Below are 12,993 nucleotides of genomic sequence, written 5' to 3'. Positions count from 1 at the left end.
TCTTCATCATCCGGCTCCGAAACCGGGTCTTCGTCATCCGGCTCCGTAGCCGGGGTCTTCATCATCCGGCTCCGAAACCGGGTCATCCGGTTCCGATACCGGGTACTCCTCATTCGGGTCTTCATTCCCGATTCCCGGACATCTGACCATCCCATCCGGAGGGACCGTAATCCCAACATCTCACCAGTCTCACGTTGGCACTCGGGGAAAATTGTCGAAGTCTCTAGAACTGGTGTGGGGAATGCCTAGGGAATGTCTTGGCACCATCGCTCTTTGACAACTTTTCCAAGGCCACCTTCGCCAGGATGTCGTTCTATCTCCTCTTCTCCATCCCCAATCATGCAAGCTTCGATTATGCTCGCATACCCTCCACTAGATGTTTCGGACAATCGTGTCCCGAAACATCTATCATCTTCCGAAATGTTCCCGATCGCTCCATTGTTCCCGGCCTTATCCTCAACCATCTTTTTTCCGCAAGACGAGAGGTTGGCTCACTCCACACCCTCTCTTGTGATACCGTCGTACCCTACTTTGGCCTCCGTATAGGCCTGACCTTCGTGCTCAAGGAGACGATTTTCTCCTCGTCCCCCGGTCCTCTTCAGTTCGACTACGTATTGTACCATTCATCAAGATCTCGAACGCCTCCCTAACCACGGCCTCGATGTCGAGCACCGCTGAATTGTCTTGTGGCGTGCTCTCTCTTGATGTGATGGCACGTCGTCGCATGTCACCCTCCTTTGACCGCTTGTGGTCCATATCGTGGTCGGCAAGGATCCCGTCCGCTTCTTCTCAAGCCACCGACATACCCTCTCTACTTCCTTCCAGCCCTCGATGACGCCATTTGCACCATTGTCATCTTCAAGTTTGAGTTGGATGGCCATCCATTACCCCCCAATCGATCAACTTTACAAATAGGAGGACCTTATCCACCCCCACTAGACTTTGTTCCTGCTCCGAGAGCCAAGCAAAGCGCTGCTTGAACTTTAGGAACGCCTATGTTGCACCTCGGTGGGTCTTCACCGATGCGACTCACTGGAAAAACTCGCGCCAACCCCACCCCTTCAGCCTCTTGTAGCCATATGCCTCCAACAACGCCTCTTCGAAGGTCTCCCACAAACTATGAGCTTCTCGGAGGTCCTCTAGCTCCCTATGTATTCGTACGGCCACCACCTGACAGAAATATTCCAGCCTCATCGCCTCGTCCACATCCCTCGTTGTCATCTCGATTTTGTAACCTTCCAGATAAAATTGGACTTTGTCCCCATTGAAACGGCTGACTCGATCGACCACACTCTCAACGGTTTGATGAGTCGTGTCTCATTTCATCTTAACCTTTCTGAAATCCATCAATATCCTTTCCATCATCTCCGTGAAACCTTCGTCTTCTATCCTCATCCTCCCCTACCACCCTTTCACGTTGGGTTCACCAAAAAGATGACGCGAACCTCTGTAGCTTGCGAGTCAGCTTGGGCGGGACAACCAGGGTCTCGGACCAAGCTGAAATGGTGATGGGAGAACCAAGCTTCGTCGGTGTCATTCACCCCGACTAGGACGCCGGCCTAGTCGTCATCCCAACCGCACCGGATGAAACGGATAGGGAGAGGGAAGGGTACACCCACACACACGCACACACAAATTCCGGTAGAGAGAGAGAGAGAGAGAGATAATACCACATGATATGTATAGCGGTAGTTGTATAAATAACAAGATTTATTACACCCACAACATCGAGCCGATCGACACAAAAATGAGGTACAATGATTCCACGGGCAAGCCATCATAGTCACTGTAGAACCCAAAAACCCTAGAGGGAACTAAACCCTAATGCTATGAGGAAGACCAAAACCCTAACGACCTTTAGAAGAGCCCCTCACCTCCTTTTATAGTCCAAGGAGGGAGGGACATTACAATAAAGGGGGTCAAACATTCCCCTCCTGATATTTTCCTTGATTTTAGGGAAGGTGGTACATTAAATTCCCAATTTCACTCTCACACTCACCCTACTACCTACTCCCCACCTTACAACGTGTGATGTACTCACTAACCTTTTGGTGCACTCTAGTACCTTACCTTTCACATTGGTCTCCCTTATTGTTATTTACAATCTCCGTCGTCGTGCATGTGCAAACATTGTACATCTTTGTTTTATTTGCTCCACCCGTATTTTCTCACCGTAGCATGCTTGCAAGTTATTAATTGATTATTTGGCGAGAGGCAAGATTTGAAGCATGCTTGCAAGTTATTGATATTATACAATTGAGCCAGTCATGCGACGGTCTAATTGAACCTTTTGCATCAAAAAAATGGAGTCATGAAACTTAACCCATCCCCATCACTTAGGAGAATCAAGACAAATTTTCTGGCTTGAAAATCTCAGTATTGAGCCAAAAATTTCGTCTATAGGTTCTTCCGACTTAGGACATTTCGTCCCCAAGTGTTACACAAACACACACTTAACTACACAACAACGTTACGAACGATTAGTAAAACCAACCCAGGTTTAAGGTCGAGTGTAGGTTTCAAACTATCCCCTACTCCCGCCAAAATACAAATAGATATACAAACACATATGCATGTATGTATATGTATATGTATGGTTTAGTGTGAGCGTTTTAAAGTAACACAAAAATCGACAAGATTTGTTAAAGAAAAACAAATCGAGAGAAAAAACATTAACAAAACAAAACTACTTATTTTGCGCCGCTGCCGGGGATCGAACCCGGGCCACCCGCGTGACAGGCGGGAATACTTACCACTATACTACAACGACTGATTGATTATTGCGTTTATAAATATTTTTTATAACTATTTTAAAGTTATACAATTAAACTTCCTATTGTCTTGGTATTGTAGTATCACATCATAAACTTGAAAGAATCCAAGTTCGATCTTGCTATCGATTCAGGCCACACTCCATGGCTCCCATTTTATAGAATTTGGTTCACAAGATTCTTGATGAGATTGCTTTGCATGCTTTATGGACATGTCCCAAAACTATATTGCATTCATTTTCCTGAATTTTCAGCTAATGTATGTTTAAATTGCCCATATTATTTACTAATGTTACGTGAACCCAATCTATTGGGACATATGTATGGGAAATGTTCAATCACCCCCCATCACATTCTACATGTTATAGGAAATTATCTTCCTCTTGACACATAGTGGCAATGTTCAAACCAAGATTTCAAGTTGGTAATTGGTCCTAACAAAGAGCTGCCCACACTACAATATGAAGCATTTATGACTACCTTGCAATCATTTCCACCATCAATTTCCACAAGCACCAATGTTGCACGAGTTGGAAAAGTCATGTACATCAAACCTCGCCTCTCTTACAACCCCTATCACCCATTGGTACATCTTTGTCACTTCTCCACTCTTGTCCCTTAGCTTGTTGTATCACTTGCTTGCACTACCCTTTAATAGCAAAGAATGTATAGTAGCTACTAGCTCTAATTGATCAAGAGAAGAAAGAAAAAACTTGAGCATCAAGTTTAACCATCTACCAACTTCTTTTACACATATCAACAAAGAATGGAAATTCAAGGACACCCGAGGAAACAAAGTAAAAGAACGAAACTCCTAAAGTTCGCATTTCTTGATGCCTTGTACATCTCTCATGCACAACATGGGGAAATAACTAAAACCTAAGGAATCTAGGAAATAAAGAAAAATTGGGGGTATTTTCAAAGCATTTCCCTTAAAACTTTTTAATTTTCCTAAAAGACCATCTCCGTCAAAATCACTAGTATAGTTATAAAAAACCCTTCCTTTTTGTTTGGTGTTTTAAAAATATTTTCTACGTCATGGAACGAAATATTGATTATCCGAGATATTTGAGGCTTTTTATTTTCTCGAGAACTCATTTCATCATCGAATTCACTTTTAATCGATTGTGCATATGCCATTCCTTTTGTAGAGATTGATAGAGACTCGTTTACAATGTCTAAGTGATAATTGTTTTACGTACTAAAGAAAAAGGCGGGGAAGAATTTTAAAATACGTTTCAATTTTTCATCATTCCCTCTACATGCACCTAAGCTTCATTATTTCCCCAAATGCCTTGTTGGTCCTATCGAGCAATTATGTGTTATTTGTGCGACAATCTCATCCCTTTTTGTTACCTCTAATAGAAGTCAATCACGGAAGGGCATTTAGTGCACAATAACAAAAATGTTGGGGCATTTGGGGAAATAAATAGATATAGGCTCTTACTGTCATTAACCATTCTTGTTCTACAAATCTTCAAACTTAAGGAACTACTTCATCCTTTATAACCAGAAATGCAATTACACAATGATAATTGTTGTGAGGGCTACGATAAGCCCAACATGGAAAAAGCTAAGCATGTGTGAAAGATGACAACATATGCAAGGTTTGAAGCAGAGGTCATGACGTATGGATTATGTGGCTTGTTTTGCAATATCATTACAATTTTCTCTCCAAATAGTTCCTCCTCCTCATGTCTATGGTATTTATCATGTGATGATGATGAAGTTATAGCATTCATATGTCCTTGAATATGGTCTTACATCAATTATGCAAAGCATTGATGTACACATACATAGGTTGTTTAGGAATGTCGATTGTGACTTGTAACTTTTAAGGGTTTGTACATACATACATACATACGTACGTACGTATGGACGTATGGACGTATGGACATACATATGTACATGTGTGTGTGTGTGTGTGTGTGTGTGTCTACATTTGAAGAATAATGCAAATAATTGTGTATATAGGGTGCACTTTATTGCCCTCATAGTTGGTTGGAAGAATATAAGAAATTCACATACGTACATATATATATGTATATGTGTCTACATTCGAAGAATAATGCACAAATAAATTGTGTATAGAGGGTGCAACAAATTGCTTCATAATTTGTTGGAAGTATATAAGAATTTCACATACGTACACGTGTGTACCTATACGAGTGTCTGTACATTTGAAGAATAATGCACATATAACTTGTGTATAGAGGGTGCAATGAATTGCCCTTATCATTGATTGGAAGTATATTACAGGCCTTTATAGGAATGCCAACAATTGTGTTTCATTCACAGGTGAAAGGGACCCCTTCTTCTAAATATCGTGATCTATACAATAGGGATGCCCACTACTTCCATCCTTATTTCTATTATACGCTGAAGCACTCTCTAGCTTTCTCAATTCACGGCATCTAAACCTACATGGTCTTCTTGTGCCGCACTCTCACCAAAGCCCCCTAGATATAGAATTTGCCGATGACACCACATTCTACATGCAAGGGGACTTGGAAAATCTAAAGAAGCTAGAAAGTGGATTAGCCATGTTTTGCAAGAGATCAAACACCATGATCAATTGGCACAAATCTTGTGCAATATGGCTTTGTCATGAAACACATCTGCATGGCACCATCCCACTTTCAAGTGGATCAATCAAGGAGCGAACACCAAATATTTGGGTTTCCATTTGACAAAAGTTGATACATTGGAGCTCAAAAAAACTCTCGCTAACAAGTTGTACCATAGTGGTAAACCAGGTATTACTTGCAATAGCATGGTACAACCTATCATGTTGGACAATCTCCAAGGAAAGTATACATCAAATTCAGTGATTGGTACTCACTACATTTGGTCTGGTAAGGAAGATCATTCGAGTTGGGCCAAGGTAGTGTGCCCTATACTCACATCACCTAAGTCGAGAGGAGGTTGGGTCTTATTGATCCCCTCTCACAATCCAAAGCCCTAATCACCCAATGCGCCCCCCTAAATAGGATGGATTCTAAATATGGATCTCAAACCAAGTTTCTCATGCCAATTGGAGGATAGATTCAATGCATCCATGTGGAATGCTAGGTGTAACATAAGACGAGGGCTAAAGTGCAATCGACCTAATTCCAAACCTGCCTGGTTTAGTCAACGCATCTTGTGGAACCCATGTATCAAAGATGAATCTAGTCAACTAATTGGGTTGTCATAGGGATGCATTGCAGAAAGTTCAAGAAAGAGTATAGAATGTTGGAGATGGTTTACATCATTGCCAATACAAGATCATGCCAACATACTCCATGGAATTAGGGGCAGATAGACTATGAGATCTGAAATTATTAATCCTCTATTGCTTAAGAAGCTGCTAATCAAAGGACGACAATGGAGAAGTGGATAGGCTACGAGGAGGAGGGTCCTTTGATCCCAAGAGGTAGGGAAACACCTGATAGGATTGAAGGCCATGAATTGCGAGACAATGAGACACCAACATTGAATATGGCAATTCGAGTACTCGCATATATTAGTCCTAAATGGATTGTAGATCCTGATCCAATGAAAGTACAACAAGAATGGCACATATGTACTAATGAAAACACGTGGCTATGTACGGTCAGTTGGGACCCTTTGCAATGGACGTGGCACGATCATTATGCAGGTCAAGGAAGCAAAGTCATCCCTTTCTTCCAATTCACGATTAATAGATTGGATCGTCACGTTCTAGCCACTCAAACCGCTCGAGCGCTGGCTGCTACAAAGGTATGACAGAAAATCTAGAAACAACAACACGCTAGGCGAATTACCACGTTCCAATGGCTATTAATACATAGGTCATTACCGTTTGGAGCGTGGCAACGTGGGAATCTTAGCTCTCCTAATTGTGTAGTGTGCCCAAATGCACTAGAATCAAATTGACACACTTTACAGGACTGCCCAGAGACCCATCAAATATGGTGGGGGTTGGCCACCTATTGAAATTATGCCAGGTGTAAGGCATAATCAAGTGGGGAAATGTATGTTGTTATCATGGTAGGCCCTAGTTGACAAGTACGAACATTAGGAAGAGGGGATGCCTTTGGTGATAAAAGCACAATATATTTTTTTCCCACCATCAACAATATCCACTCAACTCCTATTAACGTCAAATCTCAAGTTGGGTTGAAACTGGTCAGCCCAATAACTCTTTTGATTCTATTAAAATAGCGGTGCAAATGGGTCTTCTCCAACCAAACCGTGCATCATGTAATGTTAATGCAAAAGATATGGATTGAAGTTGTAGCCACTCTAAAGAGCCAATAGATGGCCTCACAGAAGGATCCGCTGGAGTTGAAAGACAAGTAGCCTTTATCCAACAATGCTCGTCCTCTCCCTTTCTTGAGTTAGTGGGCATCCACATAAGATGGAACTATCGCGTCCCTATAGGGATTTTTATATAACACTCTCAATCTGTAAAATTTTATAACTAATGGAAGGAGTTTTTTTGGGGGAAAAAAAGAAAAAGAAATGCACATATTAATAGTTCTATATTTTGGTGTATAGGTCTACGCAGATATAAATAAAAATTCATATGCATAAAATCCATTCTTATTAAAACAAATATCGGAGTTTATCCTTACAACCACGTTCCTTTCTTACTAGTAGTTTGATCAAACAATGTTAACACAACTAGATTAGTGTGTGAAATACAAAGAATTAAAAAACTACTTTGCATGAGCTTCCACTAACACATTCACTTGAAGTTCATGGCTCAATGTTTTATTATCTTGTTATTGCCTTTTTCGTGAAGTGCTATTATCCACATATTTTGTTTGGAGATTGTTTGGGTCTCTAGTGGAATGTGCCTATATATCTATATCATTTGCACTAATATTCTCTTCTACATGTAAACTTTGTTCAATGACTTTGGAATATGTATAATGCATGTGCTTGTTTTTTAGATCATCATGCAATGTAATAAATATAGAGATTATTTTCATGGATTAACATAGTTACTAGGAATGTCCATGATCAACCTCTTTTTTGGTGACGTCTAGCATTCAAAGATGTTGGGGAGTTAGCCATTTGATTCATTATATTCTTGGTGAGATATCTATTTATCAAAATATAGGGTATAGATGTTTTGCTAGTGGAATATTCTTCTATTATGAAAAGCACTTCCATGCTTGTTAGCTTTTCCAATGGTCGAAAAGAAATAAATCTTCTTGTGGAAGTAGGAGATATAGATATCACATTTCTAGGTCTTATGGCTCTACGTTGAACACTACATTAAGAGATCTTGAAATGCATTGCATTTTTTGAAAATGCTAATATGGACATGAACTCAAACTTTTGTACCACCTAATTCATAAGTAATCTTATTTCTTTAATTATGTTTATTCCACTCTTGAGGAGATGCATGCAAAGTATTGATTAGGTTGAATAATCATATTCTTGATGTTTTTAGACATTGATGATTGCATTTTTTGGGGTTTGGTGTGGAGTTACTAACTTATGTTTTGATGGAGAAGGTGGCTACAATTTTTCATTTCTTTTCGTGGGTGGCGATTCACAACAAATTTATTAGATGTGTCGTACAAAGATGTAATCTCATGACTAAAGTGTGACTGATGTGTTGTGCTATATGAATAGAGTTACACTTATTCTTATGGCTTCTTATGTTGCCTTTCTTCAACTTCAATAGTTTATATTGTGAGATATGCATACCTCTTTGTGCCATCATAACATTCCAATTTTACATGATTTCAATCGTAATTGTTGTTATGGTTCCGAATTTCTTTTGTTTGTGCTAAACTACGATCATTGCACTGAATGAAATAACGAAAACTCAAAGCATTTGAGGAAACAATGAAAACGTCTAGGGTATTTCAAGGTTTTTCATTCCCTTCAAATTCAAGTTCATAGATTATTCTAAAATACCATGCATTTGCTCCATTGGAGGGGTGTGCCTTATCGGTTATTGTTTATGAATACCGAATTGATATTGAATTTGATACCAAATGGCTTATATGTCCCCTTTTATATGAAACTAGGTGTCCTCACTATTATGCAAATAATTTAAATAAGGTCTAGTAATTTCAACACACTATATATATATTATTTGATATTCCCTCTATAGTACGAAAGAAATATGATTGACCCTAGTTACTATGATTAAGATATACTCATGAGGAAGGGGTCGTATTGTCATTTAGTTTTGTCTTGAAGTTTTACTCATCATGCTCCAATGTCAATAATAGAGTAGTGGTTCTTTGAAAACACTATGCAAGGACTTCCATTCTCTTCATCTTGGATGTGTAGAACATTGAGCAGTAATATTGTAAGTGTAAGATGAGCTACCCTAGCAACTCTAGGTGCAAGATTTTGGGGGTTAGGGTTGGCATTTGGGGATGACTATGCAATGTCTTTTGAGTTGTTATATAAGATGAAAATTGCATGATTTAATGTTACTATAACATGACTATAGAGATACCGGAGATGAGGGGATGGTTTCCAAATAGATTGATATATGTATGATGATGGTACAGATTATAGTGGATCAATGACACAACTTCCTAAGTAGACTCATTGAATGTAGTTAGATTTGCTAGTAATGTTGTTAAACACAATCCTTTTCTTGATGTTTGGTAAACTTTGACACAATTAATGTTGATGCTCGACATTGATTGACAACTTGGTCTTCTGGTTAAGGAGGAGGTTAAGTGTATATTATAGTTATATTTGGTAGTGAAAAAAGGTAGTTAGATCATTTGAGATAGTTATATGGGACAATAAGATAGTTAGATTAGGGGTCAAGATATATGGATTGTTGGGGGATAGAGTATATAACATGCTACATCAAAGTAAGGATATGAAATTGTGGGTAATGCATTTTTAAAGTGCATGCATGTAGTGGGATTGACTTGATTAGTATGCAACAATACAGAAATGGCAAATGTCTTCAAAGTAGTGGGGGCTAAAACCAATTGTGGCTTGTGGGCATTGGTTTGATGGTCTTGATTAATAAAGGCTAGTGTATTGATTTGGTGATATTGAAATTATGAGGGGTAAAATCAATGGTGTGGATAGACTTTACTATATAGGTTCACACAAATGTGTATTATACTATTAAGGGCATGAAACCAATGACAAGATATTGATTTTATGATGATATGATGAATGATATGAATTATTCTCGATTGGCTTGACTGTGTGAGTCAATGTATTGGAGGCAAAGACTTCGACAAAGTCTCTCTAGAGTGGGAGAGGTCACATCAACTTTCAATCTCACTTTCTCTTCGTCAAGGAAAACCTCTTCATCTACAAATTACACATAGACATTTGACATTAGAGTTAGATTGATTGATTGATGCCATGATTGATTTATTTTTATAACTTAGGTCTTACCACTGTTTTGAATTAAATATCTGAGGGAAGGTGAAGCCATGGCCATGCTCCTATCTAGTACAAATTCCACACCCTCTAGACTTATTAGCGCTACTTTCTTCACTGTCATGATTGATGATGATGATGAATTTGGTTGAATCAAGTTGAAAATTTATTAATTGGAAGTGTTTGATCGACCCAAAACAAAAAGTGTCAATTGCTACACACAACTCTCTTGAACTTCACTCCTTTATATAGAAATGCCTTCCCCCCCCAAACCCCACCCACACACTTCGAACAAATACTAAACACCACCTTTTTTTCTTTACTTTGTAGCCCTCTTGCAAGTAGTTTTAACCCCCTCTCTCACCAACACAAGTTGCAAACACACACACACACACACACACACCTCCTCCCTCCCTCTCTCAATTTGCTAATTTGTTACTTTTGCAATGTTCTACCTCTATAAAATTACATTACCCCCTCTCCCTCTCCCTCTTTCTCTCTTGTTTGTCGTAAACGTAGTGTGCATATTAAAACAACATGATTCTACAAAAAACATTTGTTGGCCTCACTTTCAGTAGTGAGGATCTTATGACAACATAAACCCTCTCTTGCAATGTTACCTCTATAGAACTACCTCCTCTCTCTTGTTTGTTGTAAACGTAGTGTACATACTAAAGCCACATGAGTATACAAAAACATTTGTTGATCTTACTTGAAGACTAGGTTATATAAAGCCAAACTCCCTTAGAATAAGGGCATATAGAGCTCAAAGATGAGAACTACCAATTCAAATTTCCTTTCAATATACGTACTTCTTGTTGTATTTTGCAAAGACCAAGACAAACCCATTTCTCATACTTCATTGTACCAGAAATCCCAATATTGAAGGCAATCAAACTCTATTGCTCTTCTCTCTCTCTCTCTTGTGAACTACAACTTTGGTTGGACAGAGATTTGGAAGCATGATAATGGTGCAAATCACCCAAATGATCGTATTAAAGCGGATCCTTCAGATGCCTATCACAATTTTTGAGGATAATACACGTCCTACAAGTTAGTGTTCATTAATCTTATCTTATTTTCTTTCTCCCATCACGGTGATATTTTTTTGTCTCTTTGTATCGAAAGAGACATACTATGAAGGTAGAACCTTGCATATGTTTTGCCATCCTTGGTTCAAGGTGCTCTAAAATATTTAGCACATCCATCTTTCGTTCCTATTTGGCTATTGATTGATTTGCCCTCCACTTCGCTCACGAGGTTAGGGCAAGTAGGAAAAGTTGTTCTCAATCAAGATAATCTCCTTTTACAATTACACTGCAAACTATTTGAAACTCTAGTTTTATTGGCTTTTATGCCTTCTATCCCTATTGGTTGGCTTGTTTGTTTTACACACCTTTTACATTATAGAAAGATAATTTAAAGTTGATGATTCAACCCACATAAGCTCCTCCCTCAAGAATTTTAGTTTCTAAAATTATTATGTTAGTTTGTTGCTCACTCAACTTGTGTGCACTTTCTTTGCTTCCTCAAGTGTGACATGACCTTGAGGTATGTCTTGTTTGCACCTTGTCTTCACCCAACAACCTACACCAACCACATGACTATCTCTCTCTCATTCTCTATAGTAGATAATCATATTCTCCACATGTGGTTTTAGAAACACATTCAACATCTGCACGTATTCCAATATCTAAACATCTAATTGTCTCTCATTATGACCCACATCCTTTTGTACATTTTCCTTAATTAGTGACGGCATTCATAAATATCCCTTAGAAAAGTTTTTTACTCAAGGAAATCTCTCACGATTGTGGACAAAACTAGCCCATTGGTGTCCCTTTATTCTCATCAATCATTTTTTTTCAAGTCACTTTGCTATGCATCTATTGTGACACTTATCAAATGCATAAACATCAATGTAGATTACCAGCAAATCCAAATTAGATTCCTCTAAAGTTACATAATAAGAATACTTCTCAAAGCGTCTCTCAATTAGTACATAGTTGATAACAAGATCCAAGCAAAAGGGTAGTTAGGGTTGCAAAATATACAAGCTTTTAATTATTTAATTGTCCATCAATTATTCTCATTGTTTGTGCTTTAATCTTGTTCCTCCCTTTTGCCACACAATGTATTTTTAAGATCATAGAAAACTTGTACTTTATTGACCCTACTACCTACTAAAATATTTGAATATTATTATAGATTAGTACGACTTCTATTCCTAGGATATTATATGATTCTCTAGGAAAGACAAAGATTTTCTTTTCCTTTTGATGGTATGACATCCATTGTTTGAAGAATCCAATGTGGTTCTTTTTAATAGTTGTAGTTCTATATCATTCTAAAATATGAATGAATAACCATATATTACACAAGGACTCACTATGGTTTCATAAAGCTTCTTCATATGTATATCATCCTCTCCATATTTGATGCATCCTTTTACTTGTTAGATAAAAAACCAATACATTGAAAGTATTTATTGACACCAAGTGTACATTATGATGAGTTGTGGAACTATTATGAGTTTTGTTCCTATGAGATCATGGTCCTTTTCCATTTGTAACAGAGTGGTTAACATACGTCCATCCCAACTAAACTTGCACCTCACTCATTCTCCTATGTATCTGGAAAAGTTTATAAGTAATGAAGCTTGAAGGTATTACTTACTTCATTTAAAGAAATGAATCATACCCATATAGTAGACACAAAATGATAGTATGGCACTTGGAAGATGAAGGTACCACTAAATATCAAATGTGCACTAAATCTAGACAAGATTTGTGTTGGTTTGTTTGACATACTCTTTCTTATGCAATACTTTCTTACATAGTTTGCCATCATAACTAAGGAACATGTATATTAA

The 12,993-nt window shown here is 38.3% G+C and overlaps 1 long non-coding RNA gene and 1 other non-coding gene across 2 annotated transcripts; both read right to left on the bottom strand.

The window, feature by feature from the left end:
• Positions 1-2,698: 2,698 nt before the first annotated feature.
• TRNAD-GUC (transfer RNA aspartic acid (anticodon GUC)) lies at positions 2,699-2,770 on the bottom strand. The gene has a single exon. It is a non-coding gene; the product is annotated as a tRNA-Asp (tRNA).
• Positions 2,771-9,272: 6,502 nt separating this feature from the next.
• On the bottom strand, positions 9,273-10,448 carry LOC147862140 (uncharacterized). The gene is made up of 2 exons (XR_015530044.1): positions 10,137-10,448; positions 9,273-10,049 (listed from the first exon to the last, which is right to left on the bottom strand). It is a non-coding gene; the product is annotated as an uncharacterized LOC147862140 (long non-coding RNA).
• Between the last annotated feature and the right edge of the window lie 2,545 nt (positions 10,449-12,993).

Source organism: Azolla caroliniana, unplaced genomic scaffold (genome assembly GCF_043228905.1).
Source record: "Azolla caroliniana isolate FFs.n. ecotype wild unplaced genomic scaffold, voAzoCaro1.0.p SCAF_7, whole genome shotgun sequence".
NCBI lineage: Eukaryota > Viridiplantae > Streptophyta > Polypodiopsida > Salviniales > Salviniaceae > Azolla > Azolla caroliniana.
Note: the sequence above shows the minus strand (reverse complement) of the source record. Positions and strands in the feature narration are given on the sequence as shown.